The sequence below is a fragment of the Podarcis cretensis genome, assembly GCF_951804945.1.
Source record: "Podarcis cretensis genome assembly, chromosome: 7".
NCBI classification, from domain to species: domain Eukaryota; kingdom Metazoa; phylum Chordata; class Lepidosauria; order Squamata; family Lacertidae; genus Podarcis; species Podarcis cretensis.
This window is the reverse complement of record NC_137176.1, coordinates 39,583,451-39,599,001: the sequence shown is the minus strand read 5'-3', so window position 1 is coordinate 39,599,001 and position 15,551 is coordinate 39,583,451. Positions and strand designations below refer to the sequence as shown.

Genomic DNA, 15,551 nt, shown 5'->3' with positions numbered 1-15,551 from the left:
TACAGTGCCCTAACATATTAATGTAGTGCAGATGGTAGGGGCTGAGTATTTGTTGACATGAAGTTACTGCCCTGTAGCGAAAACAGAAGCTGCAATGGACATTTGTACTAGAAGATAGAACAGAAACCGTCACAGCCCCTTTGTACTTCTTTGTGAGTAATGGCTATTTTATTAGGAGCACTGTAATCACATGTTCTTAAAGCAATGCTCTGTTTGTCAGCTGCCAGTCAGATGATGATTCAGCCAGACCCATGGTTGGAAGCCAGATCCAACAGAGAATGCTGGAGCCATAAGACAGCACGAGTCCTGCAATTCCTTTCCCTAATTATCACAGACGAGCTGGTTTTTATTGTTGTTTTATAATCTGCAAATTATAGTTGACTGCCAAAATTACTGCTATAAAAGACAAGGTAAGTCAAGATGCAGAGGCTTATGATGGTAATATAATAGTATCTGCCACTTTAACCATTTGTGGTCTGCAGTATGTGGTTTAGTTCAATACTGACCTATGCTATACAGCCCTAGGCCTAGTTAAAAAGTGGCTTAAGACACTTTGGATGCAGTCCTGCGCACAGGCTGCATTAAATATTGTCAACTTCAATGGGATTTAAACAGACTTCTTATCTTGCTTGCTCTTAATATTTTCTTGAGATTCCACCCTCCTCTGGTTTATCACTCAACTAAGAATCACTTTCTGAATTAATTGTCTAGAGTTTGTGGCAGCAGCTACCAGTTAGCTTCTAGACTTAATTAGATGTGATGGATTGACTCTCAAAGCTGTTCATGGCTGGGGATATGTGTATCTTAGTATATTAGGCTGACCGTTTGGATTATTATAATAATAATATTATAATAATTTATTATTTGTACCCCGCCCATCTGGCTGGGTTTTCGCAGCCACTCTGGGTGGCTTCCAACAAAGACCAAAAATACACTAAAATGTCACACATTAAAAACTTCCCTGAACAGGGCTGCCTTCAGATGTCTTCTGATTGTCAGGCAGTTGTTTATCTCTTTGACATCTTACATTACATTTGGGAATGGGGAAACTGGGTGCTACACATGGAGCAGCCCAAATTAACAAAACCCCACACATGAAGAAACACACAAGCATCTACCCCTTGCAATTATTCATGAGGATTCCACATCCTGTGGAGTCTTATTGGCTACACTGTGGAGTGCTGTGGGTGCGGCTCTTTGTTAAGTGTGGACAAACTCTTGTAATAAATAAATAAATTGGCATACAGTGAATCCACAGCTTACAAGGGAGATATATCCTGGGGACATGGTCTTACTGTATTTGTGAACCTTCAAACAATGTGAGGACTTGTACCTTCAAAGCTTGGTTTCAGTGTCTTAACATGACACAGCATGATAAATAAATAGTGGGTTGTATACAACACTGCAGCTCCACTCACACTTTCATTGCTTGTGCAATGAAATTCACCCCTCCTCTCCTTTGCAGTGCCCCATGAACCCTCAACATCTGCTCTGGGGCAGATTTCTTTGGGTGTGAGGGGAGAGAAGATGGGAAAGTCCTGTTGCATGAGTGGAATTCTGCTTACACAGCATTTGATAAAACCCACCAGGGCCAGCCCAAGGCATTTTTGTACCTAAGGTGGATCCCAAAATGGCACTTCCCCCTTCCTGACAGGGAAGAAGGAGTGAAGGACGACCTACATCAGGAACAAGAGGGAAGAAACATTGACATTGGAATTTGCTGCCCCGGTGAATCCTGCCGTCTGAGGCAGTCGCCTCACTTTGCCTCAAGGGTGGGCCAGCCCTGCAATCCACAGTTTCACTATGTAGCAATCTTGGTAAATTGTTTAGTTTTGTTTACATGTTGTAGTAACTGCTGCGGACTCTCATTCCCATTGTTCATGCCAAAACAACAATCATCCCAGAGAACTGAAATAGCATCACTGCAAATCCACTGCATGACTAACAAAGAAGAGTAGTGAATGCTCACAAGTGGCATTGTTTGTTAATTTGTAATGTGGCACTCACATATAATGGAATCTGACCTCTAAGGGTAAGAGGAATTGCCCATATGCTATTCCCAGAACCAGAAACAAAAGATCTACACATAAACTGAGACTGCAGCTAAATGGCTGCTACAAAAAGAACAGCTTGTGCTTTATTTCTTTGTTTATTCGAGGAATCGTTTTCCCCAAAACTCAATTACAGTGGACCAACAAAATTATCACAATTGCTTGCTCTCTACTGCAAAATACCCAACTTGCCCCTGCAGGCCAAAATAGGAAAGACTAGATAGATAGATAGATGTGACATGAAACTCCCTGGTCATACAACATAAACTTGGGTAAAGGGTAAAGATAAACAATCTGTATGTCACCAAGAGAGAACTGAAATCTATCCTGTTTGAAGTGTTTTTATTATGGACTTAACTCTGTTTGTGTGTGATCTGCACAAAGAAACAGTTTATATGGGATGCTCCTACTACATATGCAAGAGGATACCATTATAGTACAATATTCTTACAAAAGCCCGGCACCTGTCCCTCTTTCTACCAAGCTGTGGCAAGAGCGCATGGGATCTCAGGCACCCACACAGGGTCTGTGTCCCTTTTGAGAACAGAAGACATGGCGGAGGCTGTCATGCTTTAAGAAATAGGGTTTATTCGCCTATTTACACGTTCCATCTGCACAAAAGGGTCCAGATCTTACAGTAGGGTCCACAGCAGTGCAGGAAGTCTTTCCTTCACCCTCGCCAAAATGGATCTACTCTTTTCTTCCTGTTTCTTCTTCCCAGAAGCCCCTTTCCCTCCCCCAGAACAGTTATCCAGGCAACCTTCCAAATCTCCAGTCTCTGGTCACACCTGGGACAAGGAGTTGTTGAAGACCCTCAGCGGCTCTCTACCGTAATGCTAGCAAGCTCTGCCCTTCCCTCAGCCAGCCAGAACTGTTTGTGTAAGGCAGCCCAGGAATCCCACTGCAGATTATATTCTCCCCTCATATCACAAAGAACCCAAAATCCTAGCATTTATTCATTTCTAGGGTTTACCTCAAATCTCTAACAATACCTTCCACTGCCAGATGATCAACTTGTGTGTGAGAGAACAGCTTCCCTCATGTGCTTGTACAGTAGCTCACTGTTGTCTGCCTATGCATGTCTGGGTCCAGTTTAAGGTGCTTGTGGTTGTTTTTAAAGCTCTAAATGGCTTGTGACACAAATACCTAAAGGAGACATTTTCCCATGCCAGCATGCTTGTTGTCTTAAGAACTTCTGAAGAGCTCCTGCTCCAAGTAATCTAGTGAAAATCTTCCTATTTCCCCAGTCCCTTTAGAATTCAGATGATTTCTTGAATTAAGCTGTCTTCTGTTTTTAGGGTGTGTGTTTTAGTTTCATTTCATTAAGTGTTTTTGTTGGTTTCAAATTGTATTTATATGATGCGTGGATTAATTTTATAAACACTTTTGTACATGGCCATGCAAGCTCCTGATGAAGAGTGGTTAAGAACTATTTTAAATAAATGAATTAATAAACAACCAAGAATGTATAATGAACCACCTGATTATACAGCCTTCACAATATGTCTCTGAACCCTTAGATATACATTAAAGCCACTAGATAGATTTCAGTTAAGCATTGCATTTAATTATTCAAAGTATATAGAGAAAATGCCAATGAAAATGTCCTAAAGTAATGGTAAACTGATCTTGCAGTACCAAAGCTGAACTAACACTTCCCTATGTATTTATGATCCATTCCACCCTTATAGAAGGTTTTCAAAAGCCTTGTTCTTTTTTTCTATTTCAAGCTAAAGTAATATTTCTTTGCAAGACCCATTTCAGCTTTGAAAATCATTTTTGTGTGCTGGCTTGCACATAAATAAATCATGCACACATCACAGGCAGTAGACGATGGTTCTCTTCAACTCTATTCTTCATGACTTCAATGCTACCTATCTTGAATAGCAAAACATGCTAATGCCCAACTGAAGATGCCTAGCCATTTCAATACAAGCTGGCAAATGGATGTTCAGTGAGTTATTGTCTAAACAGCTTCCTCTGAACAGTTAAGTCTCACGTTGCCAATTGCTCTCTGCATAATGAGCTTTACTGGGATGACACTTCTTTCTTTGCATATTTCATGCTCGCTAAAAAATCTCTTTGATCCAATTCTAATGTGATCCTTCAGCTGCAGGGTTCTTTTTTGAGACTAGGTAATGGTCACATTATAAACATATGGATTAAATTTTAGTGAGTTTAACAAGAAAATTAGTCTTTGGAAAATAAACATGGAATTGGAATCTTAAAAATAAGAATTGTATGCAAACTGTATGAAAAAATTTGGCCAGGAGAGACATATGAAGGCCATCCTGAGTTCAGGAGGCCTCCCTAATTCAAGAAAAATAATAATCTCCAAATGGAAGTATAACAAGAAAGAAAAAGATTGTAGCACCCTGCTTGTGGTTAACGCTTAGCTGGAATGAAATATTCAACGCAGCAATAGAGAAATTAAAATAATAATTTATTTGTCAGACAAATAAATATGAGGCACAGTGGTATATGGTTACCAAGCTCTGGCCTGCCTTCCTGCCATTCTGGCCAGCACTTATATTTCCTTAATCCAGCCCCCTTGCTCCTCCTGTGGCTGCCTCTGTCCAATCAGCCTGGTTGAAATTCCTACTGGCTGTTTGCTAGAACCAATCACAAAAGATACACCCATTTCCTTCTGCCCTTTTATGGGAAACAAAAAGCTATATATTCTTCTATCTATAAATGACAAATAAGTAGTAATATATCTTACATGTGTCTCAACAAGGAACCTTAATTACCAGCTCACCTCGCCCTATTGCCCTCCAAAACAGATGGTTTAATCTTAAATTTTTATCTTAAACAGATGTCAAGGATCATCACTGAAAGATCTCCTTCCTTTGGAGGTCTCTAAACAAAAGCTTGACAAATGCTCTAATGATGTTTCCTGCTTGGCAAGGGGGGCTGGGCTGGTGGCTGATGGCCCCTGTGATCTCTTCCAACTATATGAAATAAGAATCTAGCATAAGGATTTAACATTTCTTAGCTTCTAATTCCTTTGCATAATTACATTTAAGCCAATATATTTAATACATAACATAAATAACCTTTTAAAAGGAAAAGAAATCTTAAAAGGATCTCAGTTTAAGAAAGAAACAACTTTAGAAAAAGACTTCCCAAAATACTCTCTTCCTTTCTGCCAGCTAGATGCTTTTCCATTGCTCTTGACCTTTGAACCTTAGGAAAATATGGCTCAAGTTTAATGGGAGGCACATGGTTTTATTTTACTATTTACCCACTCTTAATTATGTTTATCTCTGCTTTTTATCTTCTGTAATATGTAGGGTCAGTGTCCTCGCTCTCAGCCTGTAATTCCCTTTTTGACTTTGAGAATTGTTTTCTGCTATAAATCAGGGGGCCCCCTTGTCTAGGAGGAAAAACATTTTGCCAAGGTTCTTAGGCAGCTGCTCTTCTGCCTGGCATGAACATTTGAAAATCTTTAAGCTCATTTTAAAATACAGGCCCTGATCAAGCCTCAATAAAAATGCAGGCTTATGATTAGATGCCTCAAGATAGCTTGGCCAACAGCGATTCTCATGCTGAATTTCATAACCCTGGGGCTTGAGGGACCATGCCCATGGAATTATTAATTTGAGATATATTTTTTTTAACCCAGTAACACAAATGGGTAAGCATATTGTCATAGTTGAAAGTGTGTTACTCTAAGCACACTTCCTTGGAAATCCCTCAGAATTTTGCAAGATTGGGGTATTGGGTGGAGGGGAGAGGATAATTACAATTACAAGCTAAACTTTAATTCCCAATTTAATAAGAAAATAGTGAACTATAGGAGAATATTGCAAAGCTGAATAGTCTCAAAAGTACCACAATCTTGGCTTCTGGCAAAGCTCTATGCTTAAACTGAATATAGCTCTGGATTCCTATGGATGGCTGCTCTTACCTTACCATGGGCACATATACCCTGCCATGCCAAGGAGAACAGGCACGTATCGCAAGTTAATAAACTTGTGCCCATGAGTCAATAGTTTCTCTGTGGTGTTCCTCTTCACACAGAAATGCCTCTGGCCGTTTTTCCTTTAGTAGCGGACAATGCTGGCTTTATCTTTGGAGAGGCTGTGTAGGAAAGTCTCACACTACATTGCCCCATGCCAGGTTCTTCTGTGAATTAAATGCAATCTAAAATTATGAGTATGAACTAAACGTAGTGCATGTGATGCTTTATAAAGCTGCTTTAAAGACACCGTCGTTCCAAACATTCTGCCCATCCTCTCATGCTACAGCAGCGAAGTATCATATGCAAATGAAGCTTTGATATGAAACAGTTCTCTTGAGAGCTTGTAAAAAAAAATTTGCCCCCATATAAACAAAGTATGATGCCAATGCATTTATTAACTTCATCTAGCAATTTGCATATGTAGGCATGCTTTTCTGAGAAACTTCACAGTTTATGTTGAATGCCCTCCACACCTCCATGAATCAACACTCTAAATACAACAGAAAAGGCAGCAGCTGGATAATGCAGGCAGAGGAGCAATAAAGCAATGGCATCTGGCAGAACCAGGAATGAACATTGGTTGCTTAGCCACTGCCCAACCATACTGAAAAACAGAGATTTAAGGCCTCTGACTCAACATGTCACTTCTAAGGTAGCAGATTCCATGATGGGATGAGAAATCTGTGGCCATTCAAGTGTTGGACTACAACTGCCATAATTTCACTATTGGCCATACTGGCTGGATCTGATAAATCCAAGAAAATCTGGAGAGCCACTACTGGCCTCTGGATTATATCACTAAAAGTTTCTGTCCCTACTGAAATATGTTTTGTTACTTGGCCCAGTTCTCCAGTCTGTTGAGGCTGGCACCAATACAGCTTCTTGCCAAGGGCACAAGGGACCCTAGGTATGCCTCTGTCTGGCAGCAGACAACCATTCTTCAAGCAGCATGGAGTCAAAAGTCACAAGGCCAGCCCTACTTGAAACACATTGCTTTTAGTCAATGCTTCAGGTTATGAAGGTGGAGATGGTGTGGTACAGATTATTTCATTCCAGAAAAAGATGCACCAGTTTCTCCTTTGAAAAATATTATATTCTTGCCATTTTGTGGACTCTCCATTGCAGCATTTATCAGTATTGAGCCAAAGATGGTATTGCCATCTTTTTGACTCAGTTTGGAAATAAAAATGTGTGGTAACAAAACATTCATTTCTAGATTTGCAGGCATTACCCAGACATATTTTGCTTAGTATATGCACATCTCATTTATGAAAGGCCAGCCTTTTCCCTAAGGCACCCAGTACAATTCCAAATTCTATGCTTAAGCTTACAGCACCACCAGCTCTGGGATTAAGTATCAAAATTGAGGCTGCATGTGAAAGAGTGGATATTACCAATTGCTGACACCGCTCTGTTGGGAAAGGGGATGCAGCACAATTGAATACTCAATCATTTGAAAGAACCTTCCTATTAAATTGGCTTTTATGCATTTCTTTCCAGCTAAACAGCAACACATTGGGCATTCGACTTTTCTCAGCTTGATACTGGTATTACTTTATACTTTATTCCCAGTGTTGTGAAGATATATTTATCAGTGTCCCAGAAAACATTCAAAAGAGAGAATGAAAGACTTTTGTTCACAATATCTAGAGCATCACGTGGAAAATTTGCTATAACAATGAAGAAAATTATTACTTGATCAGTTCAGTGTAGTGGAAATCAGAGATCTGAACTGCCAGATGAAACAGTCTAAAATTGAAAAATGTGAGCTGTGTTTAGTCTGTGTCTGGGACTTAAAAGACACTAGTTACATTGCCATCTTCACCAAAGAATTCCAATATGACTCGAAATAAATCATCTGGCTTCTTTTGGTAAAATCCTGATCTACTTAAGTCAATAGAATGCATTTCCTTTTCATTAAGGCTGCATCTCCAACCCAGTTCTAAAAAAAAAGGGGGGGGATTGGCAGTACATAATATACCGGTACATGCGTATTGCATATACCGTCATACCTCGGGTTGCGAACGCTGCGGGTTGCGCGTTTTTGGGTTGCAGACTGTGCTGAACCCGGAAGTACCGGAACGTGTTACTTCCGGGTTTCGGCACTTGTGCATGCTCAGAAGCACTAAATCACACTTTGCGCATGTGCAGAAGTGCCGAATCATGTCACGCACGTGCGCAGATGCGGCGCTGCGGGTTGCAAACGTGCCTCCCACATGGATCACGTTTGCAACCTGAGTTTCCACTGTACATGTATATCATCTCAGTGCAACACAGATCTTAGTGGCTTCAGATCTTTGAGGGATATTATAATATGATATCAGTCCTTATCCAGCAGCCTACTCTCTGCAAAACTAAAAAAAACCCTGATGCATAAAAACAGATATGAGGTGTCTGGGAGGAGGAGAAAAGTGGAAGAGCCAGCAGGATAAGTCTTTTTTTTAAAATAATAATAATAATAATATTTATTAGCAGTTTAAAGATTACAAAAGAAAAGAAAAAGAATTAAACAAGACAAGACAAGACAAGACAATACAAAAACAAAAAAACACCACACAACCCAAACCCTAAAAACATTGAATCAACCAAACAAAACAAAAACAATTAAAAACACATCCAATAATTTCAATATCATAACTTTTGTTCACTTGTTTCAGCGACCTCCTCACACCTCCCTTTTTGTATTCCACTTCAATTAACTGTTTCAGCAATTCCTTTCCATCTTCCTCTGTTTTCTGTCCTGTAATTTATCTTAACATATTCTAACCTTGTTTTTTCCCTTTAATACATTTACAATCTATCTGTACCTAATTCCTTATAACATTTCTGCTAAAGCCATATAACTTCATTCCATCATTTTTCTAACATTCATTAATTTTACAATATATTCTTTCTTTCTTTCTTTCTTTCTTTCTTTCTTTCTTTCTTTCTTTCTTTCTTTCTTCCTTTCTTCCTTTCTTCCTTTCTTCCTCTCTCTCTCTCTCTCTCTCTCTCTTTCTTCAAATAGTAATGCAAGTGGTGAAGCAAGGACTTATACAGTCTGTTCAATATGTAGATATTTGTAGGAAACTTGGTTAAAGGAAGAAGCTGAATAATTTCTGTATTATGAATCATGGGCTGTACTTGCTTCATAGAGCTATGGGTTAGTGGGAGAACAGGGATCCCCCAGATCCCTGAGTGCCAGAATTCCTGCTCTAGATTCTTGGGTGCTAGGGTTTAATCAGAGCTGACGGGCTGAGTTTGTTTTATTGCCAGACAGAGGGGCAGAGGGAGATGCAAGCCCTGCCATTAACCTACAGTGGTACCTCGGGTTATAGACGCTTCAGGCTGCAGACTCCGCTAACTCAGAAATAATACCTCGGGTTAAGAACTTTGCTTCAGGATGAGAACAGAAATCGTGCGGCAGCGGTGCGGCGGCAGCAGGAGGCCCCATTAGCTAAAATGGTACCTCAGGTTAAGAACGGACCTCCGGAACGAATTAAGTTCTTAACCTGAGGTACCACTGTATTTCAAAAGCCATCAACAAGTAACTGAGGGACAGGGAGGTTGTCTGGGCAACACAGAGCATGATGTCACACACACACACACACACACACACACACACACACACACACACACATTGTCCTTTTACACAGGGCGAGGGGGGTGTTGACAAGGTATTCTGTGAACAAGGAGGAAGTGGGAAAAACTCCATGTAGCATAGGCTGGAGGAGGTTGAGTGCCATGTCTGAGGAGCAACGAGGGACACTTGGGGTTTAATGTTTTGCACCCCCTCCACAGAAGGCTTTAGGTGTAAATATGTTTAAAGTAAACCATATTTCTTAGAGGCAGTAGTCTCTGCTGTGACTTGATTTCCCAATGGAAAGACAACCCTGAGTAAGCGCCTGGAACCTCATGGAAGCTTGCTACTGCTTGGCAGAGATTTTGAGTGCTGTGTAACAATATTCATTAAGGAGTAGGTGATTGGCAGGGCTGGTTCTGCCATTCGGCACAATGAGATGACTGCCTCAGGCGGCAATGTGGAGGTGGTGGCAGTTCCCTGGCTGTTCCTAACAAGACCCCTGGCTGTACACTTGTGCTGGAAGATACCATATGCTCTGTGTCCTGCATTAGCCTGCTGCCCTCAGGCGCAGTGCAGAATGCTTCCCTGGGCTCCTTTAGAAGGAATGGTGGGAAGGAAATCTAAATAATCTTGTTGCCAGTGTTAGGATTCAGTGTCCAGTCCGGCTGGTTTCTGTTTATGGAATGAGGGTGAAGATACCACCTTGTTCTTCACTTCAAAAAGCAAAATGCCTTGCACCAGCCCTAGTGATGAGTGGCAGCAGTACAGGGGTACCTCGGTTTAAGAACAGTTCGGTTTAAGAACGATTTGGTTTACAAACTCCGCAAAACCAGAAATAGTGTCTTGGGTTGAGAACTTTACCTCGGTCTAAGAATGGAATCTGAATGGTGGAAGGGCACCGGCGGTGGGAAGCCTCATTAGGGAAAGCGGGCCTCAGTTTAAGAACGGTTTCGGTTTAAGAACTGACTTCCAGAATGGATTAAGTTCATAAACCGAGGTACCACTGTACTGCTTTTCAGCAGATCAAGCTGATGAATACTTTTCTGTCTATGTTGGTTGATAACTCACAAGGAAAAATTCACAAACACAGAGGATTAAATATTTACTTGTCCAATGGATAATGCCTTAATCCTGAATAAGAAGCTTTCTGAGGACACCTAGTAAAGATGTACTTTATCAAATACAGCAATTGATTTGTGTTCTAAAACTTGTCTATGAGATAACCTAGCACTTTCCTCAGTCAATAAGGGTCAAATATTTTTGTGTTCGCTAAATATTTTCTAGTACAAAGAGCCAAGGCAATAACATTTCTCCTTTCTGAGAGCTTAGTGTGAGTGCATTGTATCCAGCTAAGTCATTGTCATGGTAGACCTGACGAAATCAATGTACTGGAGTTAGTAACGTCCATTGATTCAGTAGATCTGCTTTGAGTATGATGCAGTTGAATTCAATCCATTGTTTGCCAATGGCAGATGGAATGTTTATAGTATTTATTATTTCATAGATTTATATCTTGCTTTCTATTAGAATCTTCATAGCAGGTTTGTATGATCCCCTTACCTATACCATCCGTAGGTCAGCTAAGATGCGGGTGATTTAGGAAAAAAGTAGCACATGACTAGAAAGTAGTGAGAATATTGCTGAGGGGGTTGGGCTTTTTAAACAAAATGAAACACAACCTTGGATAAATGGATGATGTGATAGTGATACCAGAAAGGTAAACATGCCCCCCGTGTACAAAACTGGAGTTCAAAATGTTCAAGGAAGTATTTTGTTAAAATATTGCATGAAAATTCTTTGTATTTCCAAGTAAGTGTCTGGAAAATTAGACAAGTATCCTAATAAAATCAGTACTCCTTTACTACCATTGAGGAACTTTTAATTGCTTCTTCTGTCATTATGCATAAGTGTAATATAGCAGCAAATAGCCTAATTATTTAAAAACGAGTCAGAGAACATAAAAACGTTATAATGGCAGTGGATAACAAATGCAATTTCCAACCCATACACAGCATAAATGGAAAAAATGAGAATTTGAGGCTAATTAAGATCAGCATACATTGCTTTGAGGACCAAATCTACTAGATTTAAATTTTTATTACACGAAATTAAGACAATAATAACCAGTGTTAATGTTGCTTCTGAAAAATAATGGTATGACTGTGATATTTCTGGAATGTGATACATATTTGTATGATAAGAAAACAGTAGGCTTTGACTATATTGTTCATTTGAGGAAGCCATAAAAATCTGTATTAAGGGGCTTGTATTGCTGGCAGATAGCCTCCTACTAAGGTTCATTGCTTCAGGACATAGACCTGTATTTCAAGGCTACAAAGGCTTGATGAGGACCTGTTGACAGCGGATGATGTGGAAAACTATTCCCAATAACACATGGATTTTGCCATGAAATCATTCTACACTGAAGTCATTTTATAGCAGAAAAATTGTTATGCAAATTGACTATCATGTTCGTTATGCAGTTGCAGGTGCAGAGATACAGTTATACAAAGTACTGTATTTCCACCCTGTTCCGCAGTGGAAAGAACCACCACAGAGGCTTGCATAAGATCGATAAAAGCAGTAATAAATAAGACAATTCCTGCTTGCAGTCCGAAAGACACTGCACAAAAAACACAACACGTGCCTTGATCTATTCATTTAAAAAGTCAAATCAAGTTAGTATGAATAAAAAAAGCCTGCTTGAAGAAACATTTAGGAGAAAAGACCCCCAAGAATTCTAAATACCTTCAAACTATAACTATATCCACCACTTCATTTTTTGACTGAAAGCACTGCAAAAATATTCTGCAACCTGCACTTCATCCTGCCTCCTGTACCCATATTTTTATCTTCATAAGAAAGCACTAACTTTACTGGAGTACACCTTGATATATGACTCTCTCTTTTTTTGGTACTACATCCTCCCCCCCCCCTTATCTTCCACTTCCTTCTTTGCTACCAAGCATAAGAAGTCTATTTGTCTAAATGTAGCCTCAAGTGGTCAATGCTACTTCAGTCCTGCTTTTTAATAAAATTAAAACAAAATTCACATCACATTCCAAACATTCCACTTTTATCCTCACACTCTAACCCCATTGCCCCCCTGTTGCAGAAGCCCAAAGGATGCCATCTTTCAAAAGAGGGCCGAGACACTTAATCTCGGGTTTATGGGTTCAAACTCCACATTGGGCAAAAGACGCCTGCATTGCAGGGGGCTTGGACTAGATGACCCTCATGGTCCCTTCTAACTCTACAATTCTATGAAACCCATGAGAAAGAACTACGGTATAGCCCATATACGAGGAGTGAAGAATCTCTTTTGGGACTCATTATCTCATGGGCAACCTATTTTTTTTTGGGGGGGGGGGCACATTCCAGTACAGTGGAACCTTGGTTCTCAAACTTAATCTGTTCCAGGAGTCTGTTCAACTCCCGAAACTGTTTGAAAACTAAGGCGCGGCTTCCGATTGGCTACAGGAGCTTCCTGCACTCAATTGGAAGCCACGTAAGCCACGTTGGACATTCGACTTCTGAAAAATGTTCACAAACCGGAACACTTACTTCCGGGTTTGTGGTGTTCGGGAGACCATTTGTTCAGGAACCAAGCTGTTTGAGAACCAAGGTACCACTGAAGTATGGTGGAACAACTGTTGTTGCTCTTACCAGGGTACAGTAAAAACCAGAGGTTTCTACATACACCCACACCACAAAGATACCTCTCTCTATCTAGCCTCATCCAAGAAGAGAAAAGGTATTGCCACAGTTCAAGGATATATCCCAGCCAGGCAAAAGTGCTGGAGGGCACAGAACAGGACCATTGAAGAGTGTAGCCTGTGGATAAGAGGCCTTGATGGGGATGATGTCTGGCCCATGGACCAGATATAGAGCTCTGCCATTCACTGCCAACTACCATCAACAGCATTAAGTCTCATTGAAAAGTCTACTGGTGAGGCAGAAGGCAAATGAATAAACATGAGCCAGGGAGCATGGTGTGCGTGCCACACACAACAGAGCCGACAATTTCAGTGACCAGAAACATGACTTTCCAGTTCTAGCATTTTCCAGCAGGTCCCAATTTAAGATTCAATATTAAAAGCAGTTAAAACTGACCTGATGGACCTGACTTGCTTCTCAATATAATGTCTCCTTCGACAACAGGCTCAATGCCATAGCTTAGAGGTAAAGCACATACTTTGAATGCAATAGGTGACAGGTTCAATGCCTGGCATCTCCAGCTAAATGGATCACGTTGCAAATGATGCAAAATGCTTTCCCTGTAAGCTGATGACAAAGAGCTAGATGTAGAAATGGTATGTCCTATATTAGATAGTTGCCTGTGTTCCTTACCCTCACCTCCCAAGTCAAACTCCATCCCTATGTTCTACTTCTTTCTTAACAGTGGTCACCTGGTCCACACCCTCAAAGTTCAACTTTCATTATCACATGTATTCACTTTCCCTTCTTGTCTGCTTAGTCAGACATGGGATGGCCCCACACAGAGTCACTATTTTGTGAGAGAGGTTCAAGCACTTACTGAAAATTTAGCACTCTGTTACTCTGGTGCAACAAATCAACTTTTCTAAAAAAAAAAAAAAAAGCAGACTTTTAGCAGTTAGGAGAGTCAGACATACACTGGGAAGTGTGGGCTGAACAACTGATAAATGGGAAGGTTTATCAACACCACACAAGCAAATCAGGCTGAAAGCTCATTGCTGTATAACCAACCTACAAACAGATCAGAACTCCATGAAGCCCAGTTATGGCCTAAGCCATGGGTAGGCAAACTAAGGCCCAGGGGCCAGATCCGGCCCAATCGCCTTCTAAATCCAGCCCGCAGACGGTCTGGGAATCAGCATGCTTTTACATGAATAGAATGTGTGCTTTTATTTAAAATGCATCTCTGGGTTATTTGTGGGGCATAGGAATTTGTTCATATTTTTTTCCAAAGCAAAGTCCAACCCCCAAGGTCTGAGGGACAGTGGACTGGCCCCCTGCTGAAAAAGTTTGCTGACCTCTGTCCTAAACTCTGCTTAAGCTTTATGCAAACAGATCTGGTTGTCTAAAGGAGTCCCTGGTCTACACATGTATTACTACCCTAATGAGGTAAAATATGCTAGTTCAGACTAGAGATTGTGTTTGTGTTTGTTTGTACCTCACTGACCTACACAGACATCTTCCAGCAAGTAAAAAGCTAGCATACCAGGAGAAAGGTATCTTGCCACCTCTGTTTTAAACATCCAGGAGTTATTTATTTAGGAATACATTCATCACTGTGATACTCTGACCCCTCTTGAGACCTTGGACAAACCCTGCCAGTTAATAGTTCTGACTTGGTAGCACCTCAACATGCAACCATTTCATTATGTTGTGTGTGTGATCAGGTGCGTAATTTCACCCACCACAAGAACCTTGGGGACTGTAGTTTGTGAAGAGTGTTGGGAATTTTAGCTCTCTGGGTGGTAAACCAGAATTTCCAACATTCCCCTGTGGGAAAATAATATGCTTTAAATTTATGGTACATATGAAGCTTTAGTATTGGAAGCTGCCCAGAATGGCTGGGGCAACCCAGATGGGTGGGGTACAAATAATAATTTAGCAGTAGCAGCAGCATCCCACAGTAACATCCCTTCCCAGGCCACTTGCTACAACAAAACAAAAGCCAGTCAAATCTTCAGCCAAGGGAAAAAAGTTGCAACGGCAGACAGCTCCCCGCAAGTTCGGTGCCCCAAACTCTCCTGTCCCAGCTCCACGTGTCTGCTCCCCGACTTCCTGCAAGCGTCCCCCACCCGCGGCCGCCTGGCTACCTACGGGCATTTTGTAGTCTTCCCAACCCAGGCGAAAGCGCCGGTCCCTTCGGCTGGGCCACCTTTCCCTGCCCTCCCTGACTCGCCGTGCCGTCGCTTCGGCAGAAGTCAAGTCCCAAGGCGAGTTAACTTCCGAGAGAGAGACAGAGAGAGAGAGAGAGACCTGG

At 41.0% G+C, this 15,551-nt stretch overlaps 1 long non-coding RNA gene across 1 annotated transcript in view; it reads left to right on the top strand.

Annotated features, from left to right (window-relative positions):
* LOC307219674 overlaps nucleotides 1-11,444 on the top strand; it is a 586,866-nt gene extending 575,422 nt beyond the window's left edge. Inside the window, exon 2 of the long non-coding RNA XR_013840508.1 lies at nucleotides 9,469-11,444. This is a non-coding gene — a long non-coding RNA (uncharacterized lncRNA). The remainder of the gene's footprint in view (nucleotides 1-9,468) is intronic.
* Nucleotides 11,445-15,551: the final 4,107 nt, after the last annotated feature.